The sequence below is a fragment of the Pinus tabuliformis genome, chromosome J (assembly GCF_031772625.1).
Source record: "Pinus tabuliformis cultivar Carrire ecotype Pingquan chromosome J, CPIR1, whole genome shotgun sequence".
NCBI lineage: Eukaryota > Viridiplantae > Streptophyta > Pinopsida > Pinales > Pinaceae > Pinus > Pinus tabuliformis.
In genome coordinates this window covers 1283886724-1283905804 of record NC_142295.1, presented here as the reverse complement: position 1 = coordinate 1283905804, position 19081 = coordinate 1283886724, and the positions used below count along the sequence as shown (strand labels likewise).

At 35.7% G+C, this 19081-nt stretch overlaps 1 pseudogene; it reads right to left on the bottom strand.

Annotated features, from left to right (window-relative positions):
• Positions 1-13085: 13085 nt before the first annotated feature.
• On the bottom strand, positions 13086-17506 carry LOC149231940 (tyrosine--tRNA ligase, chloroplastic/mitochondrial pseudogene; annotated as a pseudogene).
• Positions 17507-19081: the final 1575 nt, after the last annotated feature.

Here is a 19081-nt window from a genome sequence, read left to right as displayed (position 1 = left end):
GGCTACAAAAATTAGAGACAAAACTGAAAAAATGAAGCAAAGAACCTCAGCTGCACAAGGCTAGGCTGATCAACGCACCTGTTACACAAAGAAACTGGATTGCAGCGCAGGTAGCCCTCTCGGGAACTGCGTTGAAATGCAGAATCTCTTCACAGAGCCTGCGCTGGGGCAGAAACGAGAATTCTATCCAGGTTTTGGGTCATGGTTTGCAGTTTAATCTATGGTTTTTTGCCGAGTAAAAGCAATCAGTAATGCACAATCAGAGGGTAGATTTAAAGGAGGTCTAAGAGCTATCACAAAGGGCAATCAGATCATTTGTGAATCAGCTGTTCAGATCATAAATAGATCCAGTGAATGGATTGAAGTAGCAGATGTCTACTTTGCATTTGTTAATGGCAAATGCAGTTCGATTGCTATTTCTAAGTTTATGAAACAAACAACAAGAGAAACACAAACAAACTAATTAGACACGATCCCCAGCGGAGTCGCCATTTTTTTAACGGGAAAAGTCTCTACTCAGAACAACCCTATCCCACTAAGGTGTGACAGTGACCTTAGAAACAAACAAGGAAAACTACTTTCGTATTCTTCTTTATGAACTATAAACGAAGAGGAATATGATGAACCAACCTGTGTCTTGCGCTAGTCCTTTTGATCCAATCTCTCTCCTCTTTGATAGCTTCCAGCTACCTGCTCCCTTACTTTCCCAGCTTCACCAAGTTCCTATAAGATCACAGAAGAAGAAAACTACACAAAGACATGGATTTATATTCATAAATAGCTTAGGATCAGATTTAAGCTAAACATGAAAATATAACAAACATCAATGATACACAAGCATGTAGGAGAAACTCAAATAGTTTTATTGATATAACAAGAAGGTCCAGGAAGAGTTACAACCGATGATTCCTGATCCAGCATCAACCTCCCAGCAAAGGAATCACCTCTTCACCTCCAACAAAGCATAAATCACCCAATACTTTGATATCTATCTCAAAACCAACATCAATTCTATGCAATGTACAAAATTCCAGCCTCTAACCCCTAGATCTCTAGGATGAGAGATCTATATATAGATATTTGTAGAGGTGTGAGTCAGCTCTGGGTTTTTGATTAGTGTCTTCTCTCTGATAGTTATTGATGCCACTTGGAGATCTCATTGATCTATTACTCATCCTTGGGCGATTTTGAGAGGCAAGTGTCCCATGAGAAGTTTCTGGAAGATTCCATGATCATCCACCTCGCAAACTGTCCCCGCCACTTGTCTTTTCCCATCCATCGCACCCTCACAGTGTATTTAGGTGAACTGCAACACATTTTCCGTGTGTACAAGGTGTGCTGCAGCGCACCCTGGCCATGGAGCAAGTGCACTGATCCAGTTTTGACCAATTTTGAGTAGTTTTTCATGGAGAACTTCTGGGAGAAGCTATAATATATTGACCTTGTTCCTTTAGGAGTTAGAACAACACTTTTACGGACTTAGGAGCCCTTGGTTTATGGACATTTCATGCTTAGAGCTGTAAGGCACAAAAATGTCTATAACAATGGTTGGAATATATTATATATATAACTAACTCTCCTGCAGCTTACATGAACCATAATATCTATATATATATATAAATATAAATCTTGAAGCTTGCGGGTATGTGTTGCCTAGAACCAAAAGAACTACAAAGAACAGCTTCTCAATGAAATTTGATACGAGAACCGTGATTGGTATGAGAGTCGAAATGCAGAACGTGGCTTGGTGGTGAAAAATTGAGTGCCCCAACTTAATATCTTGTCACATGACTCCACGGGAGGATTAACGCACTGTGGGTGGAATTCGACCTTGGAAGGAATCAGCGCAGGTGTTCCCATGTTGGCTTGGCCTCTGCATTCAGATCAATATACGAACTCGATAATGGTGGAGAGGAAGTTGAAGGTGGGCGTTGAAATGTAGGCAGACGAGTATTAGTTGGTCACTGCAGACGAAGTGGAGAAGGCTATCAGGCGAGTGATGGCGGAAGATGAAGAGGGAATAGAAATAAGGAGAAGGCCCAAGGAACTCAAAGAAGCCACTAGCATGGAAGTTGGAAAGGAAGGGCAGTTCTTTTTGTTCAGCACGATCCGTAGGTGATAGTAAACCAAAAAAAACATTATTTGTTAAATTAAAATTGATAGAGGATTGTAAAGTTCGCACTCGTAAAATCTAGTTTGTGGATAAAGACTCAGACCAAGAATAATAAAATCTAGTTTGTGGATGAAGATTTAGATTAAGAATTTTTGAGCCGAGAGGTTTATTATTTTATAATATTTTGGTTTATTATTTTATAATTCACTGTGATGTGTAATATGGTCTGTCATCAAAGTTGAAATTTGATTACATGGATTAAACTAGCATTTGCACCTAATGTTGCAAAGAAGACGCCGTAAGGCATAGCATGTGGAAGAATATTGAAACATGAATAGTCTAAAGAGGTTTGAGAAGGAATATAATAGTCTAAAGAACACTGTGCTTGTCATTCCATATTTGAAGTTGTATGAAAAAATGGTGGAGGTAGTGAAGACCTGAAGAAGCAGTAATGGACCTGCAAAATGTATATTTAGTTAGAATTAGCAATATGTAAATCAATTGCGGAAATTAATTAGTAATACTTTGCAGGTGAGCTGTGTTAAAATGAATCTGGAATGAATGGAAATGAAGTTACCTTTGCTATGGGGATTTATATATTGTTAGTGGAAGATGCATGGTGAATAACGACATATTGAACACCATTAGAGGTTAATGCGTAGCTGGAGATGCAGTTTTTTTGCTTGCCAGGCGACTTGTAGTTGTGCAGGTATGTTATTTCTGAGTCCATGTGGCCTGTTGCAAAAGAAAGAGAAGGCTAGAATGAGATGTACAGATAATATAAAGACATTAAAATATTTGCTTATTTACTAATATTGATTAAAGTTGGTTGTTGTTGAAAGATATGAAAAGTATGTTATGAAATAGAATGAGGTAAATAAATGGAGGAAACCTTTTGGTGAAGTCAAAGTATGGGTTGGAGCAGATTATCTGGGGGCGGCATTGAACGAAGAATTTCTTTGGCATTTTTTCTGCGAGAAATGTTTTTGTTGTCCTTCATTTTACTGTAACATTCGAAACTGAATGTAGGGTTAATACGAAGATCTTGTAGAGAAGGCACTCTTGAAATAGCTCTGAATGTGAGACCTTGACGTTCTGTTTTTCCAATGTCAATTGTTGCTTTTGGAAGTGTCATACCTTGAGATTTATGTATGGTTAAAGCCCAAGCCATCTTCAATGGAATTTGTGTACGACCATTTCCTTTTACTGCTGGAATAGGCAAGTGAGTGGGGTTTCTTTCATCCCAAGGAGGCCCAATGTATTTGGGGAAATCTGCGACAACAAATGTTGGAATTTGGGGTGGTGCAGTTGAATCTTTATAAAAGATGGATATAATTTTTCCAAGTTAAATACACCAAATCATCAGATACCAGAATGACACAGGTCTCTTTGAGGCATTATATTTATCTCAAGTTTTATTAATTTTTCTATGCTAAGGTTAGCTACAAATTCCCAGCTAAACAGAGATGCCTCTTTTACAATGATCAAGGCTTATAGTACAAAACTATGCCCAAACTGTACATTTTGATTCAATGATAAGTAAGCTCGTGGAATTAGTTAAAATGAATGTTGGTGAATCACCAATGGATGACTAATCTAAAGGTGTGCAAAACGATATCAAGAGAATGGTGAACCCATGAGTAACCAGGATGTAGTCCATATAGTCTCAAGTGGTATTGATGTGGGAAAAATACATTTAGAAACATGTCCAGGCAGTGTAGATCAATAAGTTCTCATGTGAAGGCAATGTTATAGATACATCTGATGGAATTTGTAACCATTTGTTTTGAAGGTGTATCTTTCCAAGTTAAATACACCAAATCATAAGATACAAGAATGACACATGGCTATTTGAGGAGTTATATTTATCTCAAGTTTTATTAATTTTTCTATGCTAAGGTTAGCTGCAGTCAGGCTTGAAAGCATTAGTAGTTAGAAAATGGTGGCTTTGGTTCAAAGGGTGCTCTCAGCTTTAATTATTGAAGACGACCTCCAAGAAACCAGCATATTTCTATGTGATGGACAACAAGACAGCTCTGTTCAATGCACTAGTGAGGATTCTCCTTATGATACTATCTAGATTAGCAGTGACACTAAAAACACAAACAACCACAATGCCTCAGGTAAATGGCTCCTCAAAATCTGAGAATATATACCATGATTTCAAAAAAAATTGGGGAAATGTTACCTTGTAAGCCTTTTCCAAATTACGCATAGCATCCAAATTAAATAATAGAACAGAGATTAAATTGCATGCAAGATGATCCGAGAACATGTAGTAAAGAAAAAATTACCAACACTTCCTCCAAGGTGCGCAAAATATTGAATTTAGGTGTGCCCTGTTCTCATAAAGGCGTTGAATAGCTTGCCTCGATCTTACAATTTTTTTTGCCAAATTCTGCCCAAGAAAATTTTGACCACAATGAATCAGCAAATTAATTGACAACAGGGGATTCAAGTTATACTATCTAGAAGCACACCTTGCAAGAAAAGTTCTTATTGAATATTTGGTGTTAGACAACTAAATAAACAAAAAAAAATTCCCAAAGCTATACATTATACAATGGGAGGTTCTTGGTTCGAGGCCTGGAAAGATTGTCAATTCGCAGACCTGTGGCTTCAGGAAGTGGACTAGTATAAGAGGTCCCAGATGATACAAAAGGTGATTCAAGATGAGCTCATAAGGCTGTTGGATACAAAAATGAATGAAAGAGCAGGAGAGCTTGAAACCAGAGTAGGTGAGTTGGAAGGCAAGGATAGAGAGATCTCTGCTCTGCAGAAATTGTTGTTGTTTTATCTGCAAGAGAGGTTTCTAACAGAGGGAGGGAATGGTGTGAAAGAACATCCTTTTGATGCGAAAAGAAAACGCAGTAAGGCATAAGGTTTCCTTTGCGTTTCCTTTGATGATACATTGACAAAGATTTTTTACCTCAAAGATGTCATCTTACAGGCATGGATATCATCTTATTCTTTTTGCTTGAAAAACAGAATGCATGTTGTAAGAATCATCCCACCCATAGCAGTGCCTGCAGTGGTATTGCCTCTTAAGAAAGTGTAAGTATGAGCAAGGCAATCTCAAGTCTTGGAAAATCAGAAACCTTGGATGCTTGAGCTAATCCATAACTATATTATGGGGTATCACATGACAGAATGTATGACATTATTGGATGTGTTTGTGGGGTATGTAAATTGGAGCAAAATTCTCTTACTCCTACCCATACAAATTCATGGTATGCAGAATAGTCCTCGGGATATCTTTAATCTGATATGTTCAAAGCCATGTATGATGTAACTGTCTAGTTTCCTAGGACTGAAACAAAAAAAATTGCTGGTTTATTAATTGAAATAGATTTTACAATTTAAATAATCAGTTGTCTCTGTTAATGAAATGATATTTTTCTTTATTTACAAGTGAAGCCAGAAGAAACAAGCTTTAACAAAATGGTTAAGGCAATATATGTTTGGCTATGTACATTGCATTAGCATGGAAATAAAATATATTGATCTATGAGTGAATGGCCATATATAGCTTGCATTCATTCTGTCAGTGCTACCTTAGAAGCAACTTATTTTGTTTTAAGCACCCTACGATTTTCATAGAAACAAGCCTTTTTTTGTGTTGTGCAGGTTTGGAGCAAAGACAAATATGAAAGTATAGAACATATGGTGGTGGTGAATGACAAGAAGGAAAGGTTCCCTATCCCATTCTTTTTAAATCCTTCGGATTATGTTATGGTGGGACTTGTACCTGATTTGGTCAATGAGAAAAATCCACCCAGATACAGAGAATACAGTTGGGGGGAGTCGTCCAAAGCTTGAGTCACAGCAATTTCAAGAATTTAAGAAAGAAAGATGTTAACAAAAGAAATCAATAAGTTCTCACGTGAAGGCAATGTTATAGATACATCTGATGGAATTTGTAACCATTTGTTTTGAAGGTGTATCTTTCCAAGTTAAATACACCAAATCATAAGATACAAGAATGACACAGGTCTATTTGAGGCATTATATTTATCTCAAGTTTTATTAATTTTTCTATGCTAAGGTTAGCTACAGTCAGGCTTGAAATCATTAGTAGTTAGACAATGGTGGCTTTGGTTCAAAGGGTGCTCTCAGCTCTAATTATTGAAGACGGCCTCCAAGAAGCCAACATATTTCTATGTGATGGACAACAAGACAGCTCTGTTCAATGCACTAGTGAGGATTCTCCTTATGATACTATCTAGATTAGTAGTGACACTAAGAACACAAACATCCACAATGCCTCAGGTAAATGGCTCCTCAAAATCTCAGAATATATACCATGATTTCAAAAAAAATTGGGGAAATGTTACCTTGTAAGCCTTTTCCAAATTACGTATAGCATCAAAATTCAATAACAGAACAAAGATTAAACTACATGCAAGATGATCCGAGAACAAGTAGTAAAGAAAAAATTACCAACACTTCCTCCAAGGTGTGTAGAATATTGAGTTCAGGTGTGCCCTGTTCTCATAAAGGTGTTGAATAGCTTGCCTCGATCTTACAATTTATTTTGCCAAATTCTGCCCAAGAAAATTTTGACCACAATGAATCAGCAAATTAATTAACAACAGGGAATTCAAGTTATACTAACTAGAAGCACACCTTGCAAGAAAATTTCTTATTGAATATTTGGTATTAGACAACTAAATAAACAAAAAAAAAATCCCAGCTAAACAGAGATGCCTCTTTTACAATGATCAAGGCTTATAGTACAAGACTATGGCCAAACTGTACATTTTGATTCAATGAGAAGTAAGCTCCTGGAATTAATTAAAATGAATGTTGGTGAATCACCAATGGATGACTAATCTAAAGGTGTGAAAAACGATATCAAGAGAAGGAAGGATCTGATTTCTTTTATCTAGAAGTTCCAGCTCATCTGAATACTATGCCCTCTTTCCCATTTCATGGTAGCAAGAAGTTAACGTTTCCTCCATATAATTATGCAATCCCAATCATCACTTTGGGAGTAATTATTGTATACTCTCTTTTGTTGGTTTGTGAATAGGAGTGTAAAATCCACAGAGAGGAAGGAACATGAGGAACAAGAAAAGTTCCTTAAAGGTCCAGGGAGTTTCCCTCTCGAGAGGCTGCTTGCAATCTTCCAATGCATCACAGCAGTGGCAAATGAAGAATTGGAAAATCTACAATCTGACAATATATATGCAGCTGATGAAAATGGTTTGGGGCCTATGGCTGATGCTCTTATGCAGCTCTCAACTCTTTGTAATATCAATCTTTTGTATAAAGGAACAAACTGTCCCCTAGAAGGTGCTGCTAGATATTGTTGCAACACCGATCAGGAACTTGCAATGAAGGTATGCCTCTTTTTGTTTATGATTTATCAATGTTTAGTGTTGTTATGCTGTATTGAAAATATCGACTAAAATCTTTGATCATCACTTTTGCTGTGGGAAATAGGAATTTTATTTTTAATCCATCTCTTATTTGTTTGTGATTGTAGATTGCGTGCAGTGTCAAATTTCCTTTGTCAAAATATCTCTATCTGTGATAATGACCTTGACAAGGATGATTTCTAGACGTGTTGTTCAGTCGCCTGCTACAGAGGAAGTAAATCAGTTCAATGTTAAATGTGTGCCCTTCTAAATGAAATTAAGACTTGCCCTTCTTTTTTGAGCACTAGGTGCCTCTCCTCTGTTCAACTGACATAGTGGGGGTTTCCTAGTACTTCGAGATAATGGGGACTCTCGCACGATAAGGTGATGAAGATGAAGGCTCCCTTTAGTTGAATATCAGGGCGTCAATGATGACAGTGAGCTTCAGGGGTTTCTATGGTATAGAAATTGGTTCAGATGTTGGCAGTTTTACCAGAACATTGCAAACCAAAACCACCCAAACAAAAAACCAAATGTATTTCCTACCGAAAACTCGTTGGTGAATCTATGGCACCCGAAGTTTTTAACAAAGATTGAGGCATGTTGGTCTATGAGAAGTAGAGTAAGGGAAAGCGTGTGAGAAGAAAAATAGCGAAAGGGGCCAGCACCAAGTCTAAAGACTGGGTCTCTGTGTGCAAGAAGTAATAAGCCGAAGTTCCTAAATTTGTGTGCATCACGTTGATAAAGATAAAGCGACACCCGTTCTGTTGAGGACGACGAATCTTTAACACTTTCGTGAGGAGAACTCATAAAAGACTACATATTGACATAACAAGGAATCAGAAGGACCTGTGCTTGAGAATAAAGGTAAAGAAAAAGTATACACGTTTGTAAATGTAATTTTTTTTTGATAACATGTTCATATGCTCTGCCCTGTATGTATGGTTGTCAAATTTGGTGATGCCCAAATAACCAGCGGTCGGTAGCTTTGTGAACTGCACAAAAGATGAACTTCTTGAATCTTCACTATCTTCTTTTTGGCTCTAGATCCAACAACACTGTGTGGACCATTAATTCTTCTCCAAATTGATGGTGTGCATGTTTTAGATACTCAAACAAAATATCCGCCCAAACTCACTTCAACATTTCCTTTGCTAGTTTTGGCCCTATTTCCCATGTACAAATGAAGAAGATCCCCTACTTCTGGGATCTGCTAGTCTGAAAAAATCCAAAGCAATAGACACGCCATCAAAGTATTTAAAACACCCACAGGTCAGATTATTTGACATGAATAAAGACAAATAAATTATTTTTTTCCTGAATGTAAACCTGGGGTTGGAGAACAAAATCTTGACAATGATGGGAATTAAGGAAGATACTCTTCCTACCGTTTACTCTTCAGTAGCAAATGGAAGACATGCTGCAAAAAATGGAAAGATGTTTTTGATAATATAAGAAAGATGGTATAAGTATGAACAAACAATTCCCTCTCCCTAGTAGGTAGAACTCTCCTCATTCAACCTGACATGTAAGGCATTCTGATTTATCAAATCTCCAGTGTTCTGGCACCACAGAGAGTGATCAATGAAATAGAAGGCATCCTTCAACAATTCCCGTGATAAGTAACATCCACCGAGAAAAAATTGCACCTTTTAAATTAGTGATCGGTATCAAGCCCCATTTGAGCTGGAGGTGCAGGGATAAGAAAATTGGAGCAAATGAAGAAAGCCCTTTGTGCAAAAGTGTATTGAAGTGGCAAGTTGCAGCGCTTGCAAAGTTGACAACTCACGTTCAAAAACTCACATTCTCACCCTGTATTCTAGAATTCAATTAAAAAGAAAGTGTATTGGAGGCTATTAGTGGAAGGTGAGAAGCTTTGGATCAGAATCTTAAAAATTAATCTAGGTAACAAAAGCCTAACATCATTAGAAGGCCAATCCACTCTCCCTAAAGGGGCTCATCGATATAACATTATGAGCAGCAAACATTTAGTTGACAATGGACAATCATGTGTTTTGGGGTGTAAACAATGGGAAGAAGATAAAATTATGGGATGATGCATTGACATCAATACAGGGTCTACTCTGAGTTACCTTAGAAATGAAGAAATATGGTTGAATTTATGCAACAGATTACAAGAAATGAAGAAATTCGGTTGAATTTATGCAACAGATTACAAGAATTTAGTAAAGTTACTCTGTATCTTGGTGAAAGTAAATTTCGTTTCAGTTTTCAGTTGCTTAGTTTTCAGTAATTCACTAAGTAGTTGCAGTGTTATTTAACATACCACTGTGAACATCCTCATTGGCATAAAGATCATGGTATAGTAACTTTGGTTTTAGTTTTAAGCTGCCTAGTTTTCAGTAATTCACCAAGTAATTGCAGTGTTATTTAACATACCATTGTGAACACCCTCATTGGCATAAAGATCATGGTATAGTAAATTTGGTTTCAGTTTTCAGTTGCCTAGTTTTCAGTAATTCACTAAGTAGTTGTAGTGTTATTTAACATACCACTGTGAAGTAAATTTGGTTTCAGTTTTCAATAATCCACTAAATAGTTGCAGTGTTATTTAACATACCACTGTGAACACCCTCATTGGCATAAAGATCATGGCACAGTGGGACTTATATGTCTTCATATCAAGGCTTCACCTCTTCATTAGTTGTTATTAGATTATAATTATATGTCTTCATATCAAGGCTTCACCTCTTCATCAGTTGTTACTAGATTATAATTACAATTATTCTAGGTCTTTGCCCATTTACATTTACATGCCCATACAGAGGGATCACTAACATAATTAATTATAATAGCAACATCAATGGGAGTTAAGTGTTGGGGATTATATTCCCATACAAGAATCAATAACGTAATTAATTACAATTACAATGTCAACGTGGGTTAAGAGTTGGGGAACGGGATATTACAATGTCAATGTGGGTTAAGAGCTGGGGACTAGGATATTACAGTGCTCGCTGAGGAACCAGTCAATCAGGTCTATTGCCTATATATGAAAATGACCTTTTAACTTTATGAAAGATATCCCTACGCCTTAAAATGCTAAGAAATGTATAAATTTACTGTATCTGTTTCGATTGCCCAAAATATCATGAGAATACCTCGAGTGAACATACATGTCAAACTGCATCTATGAATCTAAGAATATTTTTCCAAGCTAGAACAACTCACCTACAAATGTCGTGAGGAGACCTCATAAGAGACTACATATTGACATAACAAGGAATCGAAAGGACCTGTGCTTGTAGAATAAATGTAAAGAAAAAGTATACACGTCTGTAAATGTAATTTTTTTTGGATAACATTTTCATATGCTGTGCCCTGTAATGTATGGTTGTCACATTTGGTGATGCCCAAATAACCAGCGGTCGGTAGCTTTGTCAACTGCACAAAAGATGAACTTCTTGAATCTTCACTATCTTATTTTTGGCTCTAGATCCAGAAACACTGTGTGGACCATTAACTCTTCTCCAAATTGATGGTGTGCATGTTTCAGATACTCAAACAAAATATCCGCCCAAACTCACTTCAACATTTCCTTTGCTAGTTTTTTCCCTATTTCCCATGTACAAATGAAGAAGATCCCCTACTTCTGGGATCTGCTAGTCTGAAAAAAGCCAAAGCAATAGACACGCCATCAAAGTATTTAAAACACCCATAGGTCAGATTATTTGACATGAATAAAGACAAATAAATTATTTTTTTCCTGAATGTAAACCTGGGGCTGGATAACAAAATCTTGACAATGATGGGAATTAAGGAAGATACTCTTCCTACCGTTTACTCTTCAGTAGCAAATGGAAGACATGATGCAAAAAATGGAAAGATGTTTTTGATAATATAAGAAAGAGGGTAGAAGTATGAACAAACAATTCCCTCTCCCTAGTAGGTAGAACTCTCCTCATTCAACCTGAAATGTAAGGCATTCCGATTTATCAAAGCTCCAGTGTTCTGGCACCACAGAGAGTGATCAATGAAATAGAAGGCATCCTTCAACAATTCCCGTGATAAGGAACATCCAACGAGAAAAAATTGCACCTTTTAAATTAGAGATCGGTATCAAGCCCCATTTGAGCTGGAGGTGTAGGGATAAGAAAATTGGAGCAAATGAAGAAAGCCCTTTGTGCAAAAGTCTATTGAAGTGGCAAGTTGCAGCGCTTTCAAAGTCGACAAGTCACGTTCAAAAACTCACATTCTCACCCTGTATTCTAGAATTCAATTAAAAAGAAAGTGTATTGGAGGCTATTAGTGGAAGGTGAGAAGCTTTGGATCAGAATCTTAAAAATTAATCTAGGTAACAAAAGCCTAACATCATTAGAAGGCCAATCCACTCTCCCTAAAGGGGCTCATCGATATAACGTTATGAGCAACAAACATTTAGTTGACATTGGAAAATCATGTGTTTTGGGCTATAAACAATGGGAAGAAGATAAAATTATGGGATGATGCATTGACATCAATACAGGGTCTACTCTGAGTTACCTTAGAAATGAAGAAATGTGGTTGAATTTATGCAACATATTACAAGAAATGAAGAAATGTGGTTGAATTTATGCAACAGATTACAAGAATTTAGTAAAGTTACTTTGTATCTTGGTGAAAGTAAATTTGGTTTCAGTTTTCAGTTGCTTAGTTTTCAGTAATTCACTAAGTAGTTGCAGTGTTATTTAACATACCACTGTGAACATCCTCATTGGCATAAAGATCATGGTATAGTAAGTTTGGTTTCAGTTTTGAGCTGCCTAGTTTTCAGTAATTCACCAAGTAATTGCAGTGTTATTTAACATACCACTGTGAACACCCTCATTGGCATAAAGATCATGGCATAGTGGGACTTATATGTCTTCATATCAAGGCTTCACCTCTTCATTAGTTGTTATTAGATTATAATTATATATGTCTTCATATCAAGGTTTCACCTCTTCATCAGTTGTTATTAGATTATAATTACAATTATTCCAGGTCTTTGCCCATTTACATTTACATGCCCATACAGAGGGATCACTAACATAATTAATTATAATAGCAACATCAATGGGAGTTAAGTGCTGGGGATTATATTCCCATAAAAGAATCAATAACGTAATTAATTACAATTACAATGTCAACGTGGGTTAAGAGTTGGGGAACGAGATATTACAATGTCAATGTGGGTTAAGAGCTGGGGACTGGGATATTACAGTGCTCGCTGAGGAACCAGTCGATCAGGTCTATTGCCTATATATGAAAATGACCTTTTCACTTTATGAAAGATATCCCTACACCTTAAAATGTTAAGAAATGTATAAATTTACTGTATCTGTTTCGATTGCCCAAAATCTCATGAGAATACCTCGAGTGAACATACATGTCAAACTGCATCTATGAATCTAAGAAAATTGTGCCAAGCTAGAACAACTCACCTACAAATGTCTATTTGAAATCAGTTAAGTGTGTATCATGAACATTGACAAGTTGACTACATCAGTCGTTTGAAGCAAAGACACACATAACTGAAACAATCTCAAGCCTACTATCATGGTTCATTGAAAACAAATTTTAGGTAATTTATCCATTCAAACAATCAATGTCCTGAAAGCCATCCGCATGAATTAAGCTATCGTTACAACCAACTTGTTCTTTTTGCGTGCTGATAGAAACAACAATTTATCATCGACAACATGAGTTGCTTCAATAATTTTCCCCTCATTGTCTACTCTTTGGATATTCATGTAGAGACCTCCTTGTCTTAATGAGATGCTTCACTGTTGCTTTAGTTGGCAGCAACCCAACTTTCACAGATAAATCCACCAGAGATGAACTCAACACCTGATTATATGACAACAAGGAGGATGGCACTTCATTTGCAATGGCATCAATAGTTTTCCATTCTAAGTGAGTCTTTGAACCATGAGTCGAAGCCTATGTTTCCCTCAAGGCCTCCAATCCTTCTTCAGCATGAACAAAACAATTCACCTCTTCAGCAAGTTTTCTTGGAACAGAATTGGGGACGTACCCAAGGTTTCTCATGCCTTCTTCAAGCTCAGAAAATTTTTCCAGGATCAAGAAAGCAAGCTTTTTCAAAAATACTATCACATTTGCATCAGAGATCCCAATAAAATGTTGGTAAACTTGTAAGGGGAAAGCATGGAAGCAGAGAGCCAAATCGCCCCATCTTCTGACTTCCCAAGCTTGGTCCCATCACTTCTCAAAATAAGTGGAAATGTCAACCCATAAGTCCCTTCTTGCTGAAGAACCTTCCCAATCAATTCAGTCCCTGCAGTTATATTCCCCCACTGATCACTTCCCCAATCTGAACCGAAACATTCTCATTCTTAAATAGGTGAAGAAAATCATAACCATGCAGCAATTGATATGAAAAATCAGTGAAGCTCATCCCCTCCTCTGATTGCAGCCTCTTCTTCACACTCTCCTTGGCAATCACGGTGCCCACTCTTGCATGCTTCCCGATATCTCTCAGAAAATCCGGCAGCTTGAATTATTTCCACCAATCATAATGATTTATCACTATAGCATAAGAATGACGAAATCCTAAATTTCCATCATGGATATCATTCGTCTGCCCTAATATCTGCTATAGTATTATCGTAATACTACCAGAATTCCTACTAATTGTTTCTTCATCTAGTACAGGGTGTTCAGAGCTTTTACCAGAGGGGTCCCCAACCCTACCAGTGACCCCCCAACTAAAGCTACAGGCACATGGCCACATTTTTTAAACCATGATAATACAATAATACAAAGCAAGTTTCCCAAATGCAAACTCTCTGCAGTTTAATTAAACAGTTTAAGAATTCGATTGCAAAGGGTAATATGCAAGGCTTAGATCTCTGTTGATTAGGAAAACTGGCCATGCTCAGTTGATGCAAGTCTGAAATAAGTGTCGGTATGTACAATGGAATAAATGATGAATAGTGGAGCACTGTGAGGAATCAATGCAATTGTGCAAATAGGTTCTATGTTTTGAGCTCCAAATCAGAACATTGACTGAGTTTAGTTTCATAAACAAAACGTTAAGAGAAAACAAATGATTACCTGTCCTTCTGTGGCGCTGGTTACCCTTGTGTGCAGCTGGTTACCTCTGGATGAAAATCTGTGCCTAAACAAAGACGATCTGTACTTATATAAAGTTCTGGTGGGAAGCAGAACGCTACGCGAGCGGGCCGCTCTGGTAGGAAGCAGAACGCTACGCGAGCTACGCGGCCGTCATGCAGGGAAGAAACAAAGACACGTTTCGTGTGGCGCGGTGGAAAAAAAGAGAACGCTACGCGAGACGGCCGCTCTGGTAGGAAGCAGAACGCTACGCGAGCTACGCGGCCGTCATGCAGGGAAGAAACAAAGACACGTTTCGTGTGGCGTGGTGGAAAAAAAGACATTTTAAACTAAAAAAACATATTAAATCAACGGCTGAAAACACCCCAATCGTCTAACACAGAATCAATGGCTCAGGATCGCACACGTCACATTTTAGGGATGTCTTTCTCAAAGGGAACGCCTTACGGCGTAATTAAAAAATAAAAAAGTCTTAAAATTAAAAAAATTAAATAAGTAGACAAAACATTTAAATAATATTGGCTTACAAAAAATTTGCACATGAAGAAATTGGATCCCTCTCTGCACATGTTAGATTCGTATTTAAGATGGATCTATGTCGCTAGTATAAGTATATTCTCTTTATATAATATGTTCTCTTCATATTTAATGATCCATTTAAAATTTTAAAAAAAATCAACAAAGCACTTTCCACCTTTAGGCTGAAATAAGAATCCCCTACTAAACAAGTATTTTGTAGTACTTTGGCTTCACCATAATTTTAGAACACAAACTCTTATTCCTATTTCCTATACATTTAATACAATGTTAAACGTGGTTATGATATGTTGAAATGGTGTATTTTAATTATATTTTAGATTCTATTTAATATTTTCAAATTTTCCATTATCAAGTCGTCTTTATAAGTGGTTATATCCTATTAAGATTGTGTATTCTAATTAGGTTTTAGATTTTACTTACAAAGAGTTTATTCAAACCCTTTAACTAATTTTTAATCTTATATATAAAATTGAGTGTGATGATTCATTGTTACTTTTTATTGTGATATTTACACTAGAAATATCCCATCTAGTTCTACATTGTTGGTCTTGAACTAACTTAAAAATGCTATCATATAAATAACGAGGTCCCAGAATCAAGGTAGTGCATAATTATTGCTCTACATGTGAGGATACTCATTTCCCCTCCATAGTATCTTAATCCTTCTTCTAAATTCCCCTCCATATTATCTTAATCCTTCTTCTAAGTTCCTAACTTTGGATTTATAATATTTTATTAATTTAATATTTTACATAAAATACATAAAGGCTTGAATGAATACCACTCCTATTAAACCTATTTACTATGGATCTTATGGGTTGTCCACAACCATAGGATTTTCTATAGTCACTGAAAGTATTAGAGCACCAAAAATGAGAAGCCTCTTTATATTTTTCTTCATAATTTCTTTATAATATTGATCTATATTGATTAGAGATAAATGTAAAGCACGTAGAATGACTAGTACTACTTAAATTTGTAATCCCATTTCCTTTATCGTTTTATGGAGACGTATACGCTATACGTATCACTTTAATCAACATAATGGAATATAATGGTATTGTTACCAATGAGATCCATTCCATTACTAATCACGGTGGATATGATGGGTTAATACAAGCCTATGATAATATGGGACATGCACATAATGCCATGCACATAAGGCCAGGTACATGTTGTTGGAGACTTCAATGACATAGATTTCCAGTGGTTAATGGTTGATGAGTGTCCCTATATCCTTAACATTTTACTGAAGGGTCTTCCTGGTCTTCCTCCTCTTTATCAATAGGAGTTTACCATTTTGGAATTATCTCAAGAAAATTAATTTGATGATGTATTTTAAGAATATTTCTCTTGAAATGAGGTTTGAATCCATTATGTATTTGATGTAAATTATCCTTTCTCTTATCCTTCCAATAATTTTGATAAGTCTCTCTGCCCTTTATTTTCTCATACGTATTTGGCTTTTCTAATGTTTTCTACTAGAATATTGGATTCATCAAATTGACTTTTTTCTTAATATAAGGATGGGAAGCAGCTTAAATACTTTTATTTTTTCATATTGTTCTCATTAAGAAAGACGAGATACCTCAACAACTCCAAGAACTTCCTTTCATACTCTTTTATGGTCATATTTTCCACCTTGAGTTTGAATAACTACTTCATCTTCTTGTCATAGTATCATTCAAAAATATATTGTTGCTAAATATACTTCTTGAAGTGCTTCTAAGAAATTGTTTTGTCTTTAATATCATTTAATTTCTTTAATTGGTCCCACTATAGAGGCTTTCCTTTTAGATGATAAACAAAAATCATGGCCTCTAGATTAGATGAGTAACTATGCAACTAAAAATATATTTTAATTACAACCAACCAAATTTCAACATCATCTCCTTTCTTATTTTCACCATCACTTTTTGGTGGCTTAATCTTCCTCAACTCATTTGGGAAGCTCTCCAACTCATGTATTCTTACTCTTTGATGTATAAAAAATATTACTTTTGCGATACTCCTCGACTCTTCAGATGCATAATACTTCTTGGCTAAATGTGTAGGTGAGTAGTAATGTCCTCAAGCTATACTAGGACTTCTTGAGTGTTTTTATCATATTTATTTATCCCTCAATGCATAAGGTATTCTTTCATCCTGAAGCCTTGAACTTGATCTTGTATTCATTTGTCTTTATAGCATAGAAACCACTAAGTATTTATTCGATTCTGTTACTCTTGCATTCTTGTTATACTTTTATTCTCATTTTTATAATAGTGCACTTTTATGTTAAGGCTCCTCAAGTCTCTAACAACTCTACTAGCTCCACCATACCTTTATGCCCATTAGAATTTATTTCTTCATTACTTAAACTAATGTTTATGCCTTCAGCTTCTCTTTCATCATTGTAGTATTTTTTTGCAACTTCCATGTTTTTCTAATCTACAATTCCTAAGCTTATCATGTTCCATTATACCCTAATTATGCAAAATGCATAAGCAACCATTCTTGTTAGAAGTTTTGCATATTATAAAAGTTTCATTATTTAGGCCATAAGGCATTCTTCATCTCAATTCATTATGAGTATAGTTGCACTAAAACATATTTTCATATTTTGGATATGTTCTTCTACATATCACCCTTCCAATTATTATAGTCATGCCTCATTCTACTCTCTAAGATGAATTTTACATCCTTCAGAAGTATAACCTTTCTCAATTGTGCCCTTTTTTATATGCAATCACTATTAGCGACTAATTTCTACGACTTGTAAAATAAAATATGTCAGGAAATAAAAAAATCATATCAACAAAAGATATTATTATAGATTGTGAGTATGCAGTAACTTTCAAATTTCAAACCAATGCTCTAGTTAAATTTTATAGCAATCTATAATTACCAACTTCATTCTTTTTACATTTTTTCTAGACTTCGAATTTATAGTGGCACTAGCTATCTCTCAAACTAAGCATTTTTGGAGAAAGTTCACTAAGGAAAAAAATATTATTGATGAGTGCCTAAAATGTTGAACTAGGAAATTTTTTTATCGATGATTACTCGATGATGTTTCCAAAACTATGTATTGTTGACTTAATTAAAATTATTCATTAATAAAAAGAATAAAATTTCCTCAACAATAAAACAATTTTCCTCCCCAATATTGAATGACTCTTTCCTAAAAGTACTAACCAAAATCTTTCTTATGAAGATAAATTTCACTTTTATAATTTCCTATTTAATGTAGATGGAATTCATAGGATTTAGCCAAATGTGCCAATTACCGCCTTTTTGAAAATGCCAATAACCTTTATAATAAGTGATAATTCACTACCATTGTTATACCCTTATCACAATCAATAGTGCCATGTCTTCCTTACTACCCTACAATGTGGCTAGGCTACATCATGGACATATTACCATATCATTGTTTGTATATCCTAGAAACAACCATGTGAATCACCAAAAACGTGAGTCATGGTTGAGGACATCAATCACATATTCGAAATGATGAAGCCATTGGTAATTGAACTCCATCAATGATTTATGATATGCACCATAACGATGAGCTCAAATAAATACACATTGACCTCTACCCATATGTTAATTTTACACTGCTCTATGTTGTTTCAATTACATTAACCCAAACCAATTCTTCAATTTAGCAGTATTTCAATATCAATTAATTGTTTTCATCAATAGTAATTGAATATATAAGAATAATGCAATGCCAATAGGAAACAATCAACCACAACAACAAGAGATAAAATTGGTCAAAGACCAGGGAAAGACCCCACAAGGAGGAACCCTTTGAAATTCTTTTTCTATTAGATTTTTTGAAAAGTGTAACTAGGTTAGGTCTCCATAATGACATGTAATTATGATTTTATGTAATGAGATGTAAAGAAGAAAAATAAAATTATTATTGTGTTGACTTGCTTTGTGGTTTTCATGAGCAAGAGATTTTTATTTTTCAGTCAAAACTTGTATTGAGAGTCTTTAATAATTA